Raw genomic sequence first — 13,766 nt, 5'->3', positions numbered from 1 at the left:
CTGCTCAGCAAGCTTGCCCCGCTGTAATTTTAAAGTCCCTTACACTGTAACTTTTGGGACATAAAGTTTGAACTTCCCATTGCAACTTCAGGGGAATAATCATTTGATTTCTTCTATCCATTCTGTGGCAACTCGGAGGTATCGGATTTGCATCATCTTCAATTAATTTGATATGTTATACTATCCCCTGGGTATATTAAACAGATGTATATGCCTGATATCTGCATGAATATAGAATACCATCTTCTTTTTTCGAGAACAATCCCATTGTTCATTCTCTGTCGGGATTATAACACTAATTAATATCTTTGACAGAAAATCCAAGGAGATAATCTCAATTTGGGCTTAAATATTTCCAACCCTTAAGCTTGGTGAGTTTTAAACAATATTCCTATTTCAGGCTCCTGTATCATTTAGAAACTTCCCAAAGTAATATGCGAAACTTCCTTTATGAAAGTATTATTAGTCTAAAAAATCATTATTTCAATGCAAAATGCTTCAAAAAGATCATAGCCATGGACAAGAAATGAATTAATTGAGAACATAGCTCGTAACGAACAAGCAAATGCAACTAAGAAAGAAATTTATCGGAACGTGACTTAAAAAGAATAAGGTAATCAAAGATTAACAAAAAATGGGTAAAAATGGAAAGCTAGATGCCCCAGATATCGCAGCTTGAGCTTCTCTGTACCAACTTCTTGAGGACCATTCTGAGCTTAATCTGTGTTTAAGGGATTCGGAGTACTTTGTCGATACCCCAAGACGTAACATACTTCTTTCATTGTTAATTCAGACATAGCAAGACTACTTATGCCCTATTTTGATCCAAATTTGAGTCGCCCTTTTCGGGTTTTCAACTCAAATCCCCTTTGGTCTCAAAGTGCCCTTTGCGGGTTTTCACCTTGGCATTTCCATTTTTTTTCTTCTTTTTATTTATTTATTTTATTTTTTTAATTTTTAATTTTATTTTTTTGTTTTGATTTTGATTTTTTTTATTTCGATTTTTTTAAGGTCTCAAGGTGCCCTTTGCGGGTTTTCAGCTTGGCATCTCCCATTTTAGGTAGAATACTCTTTGACTGCATTTTGAACTCCAAACTAGGCAAATCCTTTCGGTCAATATCAATGCTCCTCTAGAATAGGCCTTCTTTACTGCATAAGGTCCCTCTTAGTTTGGCATATTTCTTCCTTTGAAGCCCTTTTGTATAAGAAGGATCTTCTTCAATATCAAGTTCCCCTCATGGAATTTTCTCATATCTATAACACCCCTAACCCGTATCCGCTGCCAGAACAGGGTTTCGGAGCATTACTACCATTTGCAGATCGCTTAAAAAAAATTAAAATACTTACCGATTCAATGTATCATATAAAATAAATATATTACCATTCAATCAACAGTTTGGCACTTGTATAAGCATCAAACAACAACATTGTTAGTATACTTGCACATATCTCATATAAATTCAACATTGATATATCAATTACATAATTTCCTTGTATCAACATATAAAAGATAATCATATATGTACATGTCATGAAACATATCATGCTCTTACCGTTTCTTCACAAGCATATAACATTCATTTCATTATATCAATATTTTATGCTTCATCATTTCTATATATTTTATGTATATTTATTCTGGTAATAGCTTATATCAAACTTAACATAAATTATATTCCATGTACTTATACTTATTTCGTTTATCCATTTTCATAATTATTTCATACAACGGTTTTGTACATATATTTCCATATGACAAGTTCTTGTAAACATTTCACACAACCATTTCATATAACCATTCGTCATCTGATACATTTTACCTGAATATCAATTGTTCAACAGATGTTATAGCGTCTCTCATCCACTGTCTTATTTATCTTTGACGTGATGGCATAGTGTCTTTCAACTATGGTCTTACTCATTTTCTATCATGTTGCCATGGTATCTTTCAACCATGGTCTTATTCTTTTCATGTCACGTTGCCATGGTATCTTTCAACCATGGTCTTACACATTTCATATCAGGTTGCCATGGTATCTTTCAACCATGGCCTTACACACAGGTTGCCATGGTATCTTTCAACCATGGTCTTACACATTTCATATCAGAGAGCACACTCCCGCGAACCTCATCCTTACAGTGGGATTACCAGTCCAGGCTAAATCCCCTGTAATATAAACTCATAGAGTATTGTCGGGATTACCAGTCAGGCTAAATCCCCTGCAACGACAATTACTCTAATGAGCTTGGATCTGAATTACCAATCCAGGCTAAATTCAGACCCTAATTCGAATTACATGTCCGGGCTAAATCCGTTTTACACATATTCTTTGGGAGGGCTATATCAGGATAGGATCACCCGTCCGGGCTAGATCCTTTTTACCGTCAATTCCTTTTCAGAGATCCATCGAATTTTCCTTTCATTCAACCGAGATTTCTTCTCCTTTTATCAAATTTATCAATGTTTCATAAATTTTCATACAATGAACATTCAAATCATATTCACATAAATAACATACAATCTCAAGCATTTAAGAATATAATTCAAGTTACACGAACTTACCTCATTGCTTGTTTGTGTTTATAATTTCATTAATCTGATATCTTTTCTTTTCCACGATCAAGTTTCATATTTGAGTCGTCCGGATCTTTATAAATAAATTTGATCATCATTTTCATTCATTTCATATTCTTATGCATTTAATTAATGCTCTAGGCAAAATTACCATTTTGCCCCTAAACTTTTAATTAATGACGATTTCATCCTTAGGGTCAGGAAAATAAAATTCTTGCAATTTAATCCTTATTTCCAGCTATTATTCTCATATATATTGATAAAAATCCATGAATTCTATAAAATATCAGAATTTTTCATAATTTTAACACTTTTCAATTTAATCCCTAAAACATGTTTTCCCCGATATTGAACTAAATTAATAATTTCATTCAATTTTGTAATTTAAATAATAAAATAATCCATTTCATGCAATTTGGTCATTTTTGACATGTTTACAAAATTTCCCATAAAGTTTTACTTTTATTCAATTTAGTCCTTGAGCCTAAAATATGTAAATTAGCCATGCTAGATGAATATTCATACATATTTTTCCTCCTCCTCCTCTCCATTCCACATCCTTAATGTAGATAACACACTTGTAAGTAACATTATCCATAATTTTTATTATTTACTTTTATGAATATTCAAGCTGTCTATCTGCATCATAGTCACTAAATTATTTATATATGGATATATAGAACTACAAATTAATATCCAATAATTTTCCCTGAATCTAGACTCATATATATTCTTCCCATAAAAATTTCAGAATTTTTGGTTCAGCCAATAAGTATAGTTTATTCTTTAAAGTTACCCCTGTTCTGCTGTCTGACAGTTCTGACCCCTCTTCACCAAAAATTAATTATCTCCTCATACAGGATTCAAATGATGTTATTGTTTGTTTCTATTAAAAATAGACTCATTAAGGATTTTATAAATATAAATTTAAGCCCCTAATTATTTTTATTCAATGTTTTATGATTTTTTAAAGTCAGAACAGGGGAACCCGAATTCATTCTGACCTTTTCTCACAAAATTCATTATATCTCCAAATTTACAAATCCATTGCTTACACTATTTCTTCTATGAGAAACTATACTCAATAAGATTTAATTCCATATTTTTTTCATATTCTAATTCGATTTCTAAAATTTATGGTGATTTTTCAAATTTAGTCTACTACTGCTGTCCAAACTGTTTTTGTGCAAGCTATTAATTACCATGTTATAACACCCTTATTTTCTTTTTCTACACCATTTCTTATCACTTTCTCTTATTTTCTCTTCACTAACATATCAAAAACATAGGACCTTATGTAAGAAAACTTAAAAACATATTGAAATCTTGATATACTTACCTTGTTCTATTGATACTAATCTTTAACTTGATTTTCTCTCTCCTCCAGCTTCTATTTCTTCAATCGAACTTGATATTCTAACTCCCCATGCTCTCCTTAACATTTTTGTCTCTTGGTAGCTATGGAAATTCATTTGATTTTTGGGTGAAAATGGTAAATTTTTGGTAAAAGGACCAAATTGTAAAGAAAGCAAAACTTTCTTTCTTCCTTTCTTTCTCTCACGTTAGTGCATGGGAAAATATGGATGAGAATTTCTCATCTTTCTTTCTTTATATACTAATAAAATAATAATAAAATATCTTTTTAAAGTATTAATAAAATAATATTTATCTAATTAAATAATTATAAAATATCAAAATATCTCTAGCATCATTATTACTTTCTAGATTTCTCTCTCTTCCGATTGACCATTTTGCCCTTCATTATCTTTTAAAATTCCATCCTTGATCATCATTTAATTTGGTAAAATTACAATTTAGTCCCTCATAGTTCTTCATCTATTCAATTTGGTCCTAATTCATCCATTTTCCTTAGTTTCTAGATCATTCCACTCTTAAATTATTTACACTATTGGTCCTTCAACTTTTTCATATTTACACTTTAACCCCTCAAATTATGAATATTACTCTTGTGCAACAAAACTTTTCTCACTTTTACAATTTAGTCCTTTCTTGAAATAATATATCATAATATACTTCTCAATATTGAAATAACTCAAAATTTCCCTTTTTGTCACTTTATTTCCTTATTTTACTATATCAAGGATAATATCTTACTGTAAAAATTTTCAGGGTATTACAATATCATTCATTTCTAGTGCATTGAACCACGATAAAATCTCCTCTCTTTGAATTCAATTGATCATATCAAGCTTAGATCCATTCTGCCCTATTCAATTCAACTCTGACAAGACTCGGAGACAAAGAATCTCGTCTTCAAAACTGTTTCTATCACATAAACCAATGAGCAATGTGTTGCCTCAGCGAAGGTCTTAGCCAACGTTCGATAAGTACAGAGGGTAAATGATAACTTCTTTATGTCAATCCTTACAAGGTTCGGTCATCTTTCACTATGACTTTTTTTTATTGTTTTACTACTTTCCCTTTTCTTTTTTTCTTTTTTTGAACTTTTGTTTTTCTTTTTGGATGCCTTTACTGCACGGTAATATGGTATCTGATCTTTGAACAGACTGCAAACTTTTGACATTGTGTAGTTGTATTAGAAATGATCCTTTCTGACATTACTTGTCAGCAACCCTCTTTTTTTTTTAGATTTGATGACTATCGATCTTGCAATATTGGCATATGAAGCGACCTTCACCCTCTTCATGAAGCAATCAATGACTACCAAGATGAATCAATGTATATTAGACGAGAATGGCTTGATAACATCCATGCCCCACATAGAGAAAATCTGTGAAGAAATGAATGAGGCACATGAATCTTGTCTCCCTAAATACAGCCTAACTAATGCAATCCCCTTCCATGGTGGATCAATAGTACCCAACCTCATGATTAGCGTGGCTACCATGAAACCATTAACATGTCCTTGTGACACCTGTGTAGACATTTTTAACGTCCACAGGTCTTAGTATCCCAAGTATATCTGCCAGGAATATGCGATAACATCTTTGAATTCTTGGAATAACTCAATGACGATTTGCTTTGTCTTTGTAATGACTCAGGCTTCGATCCCTGCCCCTTGCTCACAATGTTTACTGACCCTTCGTGAAGTACGATCCATTTTCATCTTGTTCTACCGTCCTTAAAAAATAAGGAAATAAGTCACAATCTTTGTCATCTTCAATGTTCTGAGATCCATTTAAACACATATCTCACCTCAAAAGGGAGTCAGTTACAGCGTTGCTCATGTCGTTTATATCTGGGGACCTATTGTAGGTACAAAGGCAAATTCCAAAGAATAAATGATTCTAAGGATAATTATTTGTATGGTATGATCATGAATGAAGAATGAAAGTATATTTAAAAAATAGTCCAAAGAACAAAAGAATATATAAAGAATGAAAGAAAAAAAATGTATTTTATTGAAATAAAAAATTTTGGACACAAGCCTATTTCACAAAGGGGTTCTTATTGCCCCTAGGCTTAAAAGTAACAAGCGCGTTTTGAACATTACTCTAGATTAGCTCTAAAAATACAGGGATCTCTTCCACAGTCCCATTACTTAAAATACCCCAAGTACATAAGGGTTTGGAAACTTTTATTCCCTAGAGCTCTCTTTGGATATGTCATTCAAATTCTCTTTGATAACTAGTGGTTACAAACCTTGGCTCGCCTATGTTGACCAATTTGGAAGGTATGCTCATTATGTTCACTTCATTTTCCTCATTTCTAGGGGTTGACCTTTTGACGCTTTCTCTCATATCTATCTTCCCATTTCTTATCGTATCTTCAATCATTTCATCGGACTTCACTATATCTGAAAAACTCAAAGTAGCACTTCCCAACATATGATTAATGAACGGAACTTTTAGAGTATTAATGAAAAGTATCGTGGTCTCCTTTTCCAGAAGAGGCAGTTGGACTTGTGTTGCTACCCCTCTCCATCTTTGGGCATATTTCCTGAAACTCTCATTTTGCTTCTTTTCCATATTTTGCAGGGTAATTATGTCGGTGCCATGTCTGTTACATGGCTATACTGCTTCATAAAAGCTTGTGCTAAGTCTTTCCATGAATTTGTTTTAGCACAACTCAACTAATTGTACCATTTAGCTGCTAACCTGATCAGACTATTTTGGAAGCAATGAATTAATAGTTGGTCATTATTAACATATCATGTCATCCTTCGACAGAACATTGTGATGTGAGCTTCAGGACAACTAGTCCCATTGTACTTTTCAAACTCTAGAGTTTTAAATTTCAGTGGGAGTACTAGATCGGGGACCAAACTCAGATCCTTGGCGTCAATCCCACAATAGAAGTCTACACTCTCCATTGCCTACAATTTTTCCTCCAACCACCTATATCGATCCTCAAGTTGTTTTGGCAATTCCCTATTTGCTTTTTCCTTTTCATCCAGATTAGGAACTTCAAGATTGGTTGGGTTGTCCCCCGGATTGGAGCCTGAGCCTATCGAGTAATCCACTGGTGCAGAAGCACTGACTTGATATTGAGTTTCAATAATAGGTACATCTTGCGGACATGTTTGAGCATTTGTCGGGGTGAAACCCGGAGGGTAGAGAGACCCTTATTGTCCTCCCTAGCATTAATCATGGAGCTTTTCCCTTTTCCTAGCCCTTTAGTTAGCAATTGGGACAACCAATCCATCATATTCCTTTGAGACTCTAGCACTTGGTCTCTCATATCTTACCGGATCTTAGCTAGCTGCTCTTGCATCTGTATTTGTAACTGGTCTTGCATCTCTTTTTGAAGTTGTTCAAGTCTTTCCAATCTTTGGTCCATATCTTTTGTCTTAGCATGGGTACCGTAACGACGCTTGGTTAGTAAGTTTTTATTGGTTCCCAGATTAACTAAAATAATTTCAACTAATTAGGGACCCTTTTATGAAAATCTAATGCAAATGATGCAATGATGCAATGCAATACAAATGCATAGGATGAATGCAAAAGAAAGAAAGGCATTGATTTTAAATTCAATTCAATTAGAACAACTTTTCTAGAAAACAAATTCCTTTACATAAAACGGATTACATATACGGCCTTACTTTCATATTCCAGGCGAAAACATCGATCCCTTTTCTTCATGAAAGTCAAATCTCGCAAGTTTCCAATAAATGCCTCAACTAGCTCCTTTTTGCTTGATCCAGGCTGCGACTTATTATCCTCGCTATGTTGATTAGCTTCTTTAAGGTAGTCGGGACATGATAGCTCTCGAACAATCTTTATTGGCTAGAATCCTCGGGCAATAAAACAAGGTCTTGTTTTCCTTCACAAACTATTAGCCTTCTTCCGTTGTATGTACTTGGACCATATTCAGACAACCGTATTATAATCCACTTTATCAAGAACTTCATTTTCTTATGACAAACTGTTCTATTTAGCAATCAAATATGAATAAACCCCTCATTTCTATGATTATGTAATGCAATGCAATTATAAAAAAAAAAACAAAAACAAAACATGTTAGTACAGAAGAAATAAATAACAAATAAAGTACCTACTCGGGTGATCACTAAATTTGGGTAAGGTTCTACTTAGGGTGGACTCTTAGGGTTCACTACATGTAGCTCGGCCCTAGAGAAAAGGTACTCGAGCCAGCAAATTTCTCAATCCTCACCCATTATAGGCTCATATGGATCGAGTTCGGTTCAGGAGAATACATTTCCCTATGACCATGCGGAGATAAAAATCTCACAAAATCATAGGTACAGATGTCTCCCCGAAACAATCGACTAGCCCATGCGGAGGTGAAAACCTCACGAAGACATAGCCTTTTACTCCCACTTAAAAGGTGTGACTGCAATGGTCATGCAATGTAATGCAATATTATTCTACAAGACTTGGACTACAACGGTCATGCAAACACATGCAACAAAGAATCATGATTTTCAAATTAAATTTTCAACTTTAGACAAAAGGACAAAAAATAATCAATTTTATGGCTTGACTTTCTTGTTCAGTCCCCTGTGGAGTCGCCAAGCTGTCGAAACCATTTTTTTTATTTGAAAAAAAAGGGGATCGACTAAAACCAAATGTAGAGTCGCCACCAATCTTTTTGTTTAGGTGTGATTGGATCACCTAATGAAACATTTTAAAACAATTTTGGTCCATGTAAATTTAAAAATGGGTTCGGGAGCCGGTTACGTATGAGGAAGGGTCAGCACCCTCACTATGCCCAAAAACTGGTACCAGATTGATTAAGTGCTGTCCTTATGTCTAGGGTTTTTTCAAAAAAAAAAATTTAATATGATTCCTCTTAAAACATTTGAGTGGTTTAAGCTGGTCGTCAAAACTTTCTCATTTCAAAGGTATAAAGCATCACATCCAGCACAATAGGACACGATCTTTTATACTTTTGAGAACACGATTGAGTTTTGATTTCCAAAAGCTCTTTGGTCAAAAATTATAAAAGGATGTCCAAATATTTAGTCCTACGAAAAATCAAAACCTAGCACAGTAGGGCACGATTTCTCGAGTTTCTAAATACTGAACATTGCCTTATTTTAGGATTTTTTTTAAAAAGAGTTGTAAACTCAAAAATATTAATTTTACTTGAAATAAAAGGGAATAATTGATTTTAAGGAGTTGGAAATTATGTAGCGATAATTGTAAACCAAAAGGAAGAAAAAAAAACCCTGGGATAATATGCATGCATAAAATACAATAATTAGTGAATGAAGATAACATAACTTCATTTGACCAACTTTCAAAACAAACAATTAAATATAATTAATCCAAAATATAACCAAATTCACAAGCATGGATGCACAACAATTAATATAGTAATACATAAAAACGAATAAATGTGGTATAACAAATGTACATGAAATAAAAATAATTAACACATGAAATACCAAGCAACATAAAACTAATATGATACAAAACCAATTTCTAAAAATAATAGATGAGCAAATAGCATATGCTAGAACGTAAAATAATTTATATGGATAAAAATACTACATAAATAATTATTAAAATAAATGTTATAAAAAAATTGAATCAAACAACATGCAAAATTTAAAGTTGACAATATACATACAATAAAAAAATAACTTAAATAATACATAAAATATGAAAAGGATAGCAAAAATACATAGTAAAATATAATCTTAGGTATATACATAATAGATCTTAAAAACATATATATATATATGTGCATAAATAGATTTAGCGGCAATTATATATAAAAATGACATGGAATTAATAATGTATATGGGAGCAAATTAATTTTATCATGTATTGTATATGTAATAGATTTAAAAACGTGAATATGTATATCAATAGATTTAGAAGAAAATTATATGTATAAGATAACATATATTTAATAATGTATATAGAATAAAGTTAATTTTATCATGCACAATTTATATATATATAATAATAAATAAAAACATTTATACAAAATATTATACAGAATATTGGAATAATATAATATAAACAAACTTTACAATAATGATTTAAAAAAAACAAAATAAAATTATCAAAGTCGCTAAAAGTATAAAAAAAATAATCAACAATTAAAAATTAATGCTAAGTGGATTTTTAAAATAATAAAGAATTATACAAAATAATAATAAAAACTCAATTAAAATAAAGTTAAAATGAACGGGATAATTAATAAATTAAGCCATTAAAATTGCAAAAGACTAAAGCGCAATACGCACGAATGTATAGGGATTAAAACCGAAAATATTCCAGATTTCAAAGCACAGCACTTAGGTGCGGGCTAAACTGAAATGCCACGCAAATTCTAAGAAAAAAATTAAAACAAATAAAATGTGAATAAGGACTAATTAAAAAGTCAGCACGAAGGCAAAGGACTATCCACGAAATTAACCATTTGAAGCGCCAAAGCGCCGATCCTGCCTATGGATCGGGTTTGCGTGCACGGATCTCCCCCCACTTACACTGCACCGTTTTGAATTCTGCACAAAATCAAACCTAAAAAAAGAAAACCTAAAATCAAGCATTTGACCACTTTATCAAAATCAAAATAAAGAAAAAAAAACCTAACACTTCTCCTATCCATTCGACTAAACCAAAATCCCTCATTCGAACGCCCTTACGTTTCTCTTCTCGACGGAAGGTGTCATATAATGGCCAATCAAGGTCTTATTCAACCATAGGTCCGCGAGTTTCGCTCACCAGCCTTAGAATCGTTACCTAGCTTCGATTGTGATGAATCAAGTGAGGAATCGAAGGAGCCAACTCTCTGGTAAGTCCCTTTCTCTTTACTTATTTTTGTTTTTATACGCAGTAACAAGGATTTGTGAAATAGGAGCAGAATCGAAAAGGAAAAATAATCTAAATCACCTTAGTTTTTGATTGCTTTTTCTTAATATCTAGTATTTCGTAAAAAAAAAAAATTAGTGTTTACAGTGGCTTTTTATAGCCAAAATACATCAAGAATATTCAAGAAAAAGAAATAAAAAATCTTTATTTTTTTGCTGTATTGTTGTTATCTGCCGTTATTTATGTGCTGGCAATCTGTTTTGCAAGTATGCATGGTGTGGAGAAGCCGTTCGTGGTGACGTGTCGAGGCTCGGGACTCAGTGGCGCTGGAGACCCTCGCTAAGGAGGCTGCAATTTTGGTCCTAGGGTTTCAGTCCTTGAAACCGGAATTTGGGCCACCTAGGTCGAGTTTCAATTGGGTTAAATTTTTGGGCTGTGATAGTTTTCTTGTAAATAGGCTATGTAATTAAGTTTATTGGGTCTGTTGGGCCATAAGAGTAATTTGTAAATGGACTGGACACTTATTATTGGATTTTATTTTGTTATTTTGTTTTTTTTCATTCTGGTTTTGGCATGGGCCCAGGCGAAATGGGCCTATTATAGTGTATTCTAGGTTTCTCTTTGATGTGTGTCCGCCATTCATCTAATTCATTGATTTGTAATCTTCTTTCTTCATGATTTGTTCTGTTTTTGTCATGTAAATTGGACTACGACTCTCTCATGTTTTTCTGAGGTGTTTCCTGCAAAGAATGTTGAGCCACAAGGTTATTTACATTAACAGAACTCGTAATACCATTTCGATCAGTAGATATCCTGACAGAATCACGAGCTTGGAGTTTAATCATGTCATCACCTATACGAGTACCAACATCTATGATAGTTTTAGCAGTTGCTAAAAAGGGCCGTCCTAAAATCAATGGTACGTCACTATCCTCATCCATGTCTAGAATAACAAAATCAACTGGTAAAATAAATTTATCAATTTTGACGAGTACGTCTTTAACAATACCCGTAGGAAATCTAATTGTTCTATTTACCAATTGAATGCTCATCCTAGTTTGTTTGGGTTTCCCAAGACCTAGTTGCTTAAACATTTTGTAAGGCATGACATTAATACTAGCCCCTAAATCGGCCAAAGCATTATTAACACTTAAACTACCAATTAAATAAGGAATAGTAAATCTCCCTCGATCTTTCAATTTGTTGGGTAGTTTATTCTGCAAAATGACTGAACACACTGCATTTAGCTCCACGTGTGACGAATCATCTAACTTCCTCTTATTTGCTAAAAGCTCCTTTAAAAATTTAACGGAATTTGGCATCTGCGAAAGAGCTTCAATAAACGGTAAGTTAATATGTATTTTTTTTCAACAGTTTAAGGAATTTATCTAATTTTTCGTTTGTGTGGTCTTTCCTTGCCGTATTTGGATATCGCACACAAGGTTTATATTCCTTACCAACCATATCTTGCTTATTTTGGCTTACCTCGACCTTGCCATTACTTACCATAGTTTCTTGCCTCGGTTCAGATTCAGATTCAATTAACCCTTCTTCAACTTGAACAGTGATCGCATGAAGCTGCTCTCTTGGGTTAGTTTCGGTATTTCTTGGCAAACTACCCTGTGGTAGTTTTGAAATCATCATTACCAATTGACTGCTTTGATTCTCAAGCCCTTGAATCGACGCTTGTTGATTTTTGAGTGCTATTTTGGTGTTTTGGAAACAAGTTTCTGACACCAAAATAAACTTCGTCAACATCTCCTCAAGGTTCGGCTTCTTCTCCTACTGGTAAGGTGGTTGAAAGCTTGGAAGGGGTTGTGGTAATTGATTTCCTTGACCACCCTAAGAGAAGTTGGGATGGTTCCTCCAACCTGCATTATAAGTGTTACTATAAGGATTATTCTGAGGTCTAGAATTATTTCCCATATAGTTGACTTGTTCGTCTTTTGTGCTTAGGTTGCAGAATCAATTTTCTTGATGGTTCTCTACTCCATTTGTATCGTATTGCATCACCGGCTGTACCTGCGTAGAACCATATAGACCATCAATCTTTTTATTCAAAAGTTCTGCCTGCTTTGACAACATGGTGACCGCATCAACGTTAAAAACACTGGCTGCTTTCATCGGCTTTGTCCTCATGACTTGCCACTGATAATTATTCAATGAAATCTCTTCTATAAACTCATAAGCCTCCTCAGCTGTTTTATTATTTAGAGTCCCACCGGCAGATGCATCGATCAATTGCCTAGTTGAGGGGTTCAAACCATTGTAGAAAGTTTGAACCTGTAGCCATAGAGGTAACCCATGGTGAGGGCACCTTCTCAATAAATCCTTATACCTCTCCCGTGCATCATATAGAGTCTTTAAATCCATTTGCATGAAGGAATAGATACCATTCCTCAGCTTGGTTGTCTTAGCTAGTGGAAAGTACTTCAACAAGAAATTTTCGGTCATTTGTTCCCATGTAGTGATAGAACCTCGTGGTAGGGAGTTCAACCACTGTTTAGCCTTATTCCTTAATGACAAAGGGAACAACGAAGGTGAATGGCATCGTCAGAAACGCCATTAATTTTAAAAATGTCGCAGAATTCCAAGAAATTAGCCAAATGAGTATTTGGGTCTTCATCTTGCAAACCATCAAACTGAACAAACTATTGAATCATTTGAATAGTGTTAGGTTTCAGTTCAAATTTTTTTGCAGCAATAGCAGGTCTAACAATACTCGATTCAGCCCCGATTAAATTGGGATTGGCATAATCGTACATAGTACTAGTAGGATTCAGATTTATAGGATTTACGCAAGCACAAGAGGTAATTGATTATTTTGATTTCCTGCCATCTCCTCAGTAATAACGTCCTCTTGATCTTCTAGTGTACTTTGTCGACTTTGCCTTGCTTTTCTACGATTTCTGTGAGCTGTACTCTCGATCTCGCTGTTGAATACTAGAGGTCCTGATAGGTTTCTTCTAGTCATAAACTAA

General features: G+C 33.6%; 1 long non-coding RNA gene and 1 other non-coding gene across 2 annotated transcripts; both read left to right on the top strand.

The window, feature by feature from the left end:
* Positions 1–10,099: 10,099 nt before the first annotated feature.
* LOC107930463 (uncharacterized) lies at positions 10,100–11,460 on the top strand. Its single transcript, XR_001693020.2, has 2 exons — positions 10,100–10,768; positions 11,053–11,460. It is a non-coding gene; the product is annotated as an uncharacterized lncRNA (long non-coding RNA).
* A 1,624-nt stretch (positions 11,461–13,084) lies between these two features.
* Positions 13,085–13,191, top strand: LOC121208339 (small nucleolar RNA R71). Its single transcript, XR_005903319.1, has one exon. It is a non-coding gene; the product is annotated as a small nucleolar RNA R71 (small nucleolar RNA).
* Positions 13,192–13,766: the final 575 nt, after the last annotated feature.

The sequence above is a fragment of the Gossypium hirsutum genome, chromosome A01 (assembly GCF_007990345.1).
Source record: "Gossypium hirsutum isolate 1008001.06 chromosome A01, Gossypium_hirsutum_v2.1, whole genome shotgun sequence".
Classification (NCBI taxonomy): domain Eukaryota; kingdom Viridiplantae; phylum Streptophyta; class Magnoliopsida; order Malvales; family Malvaceae; genus Gossypium; species Gossypium hirsutum.
This window is presented reverse-complemented; position numbering and strand designations above follow the sequence as displayed.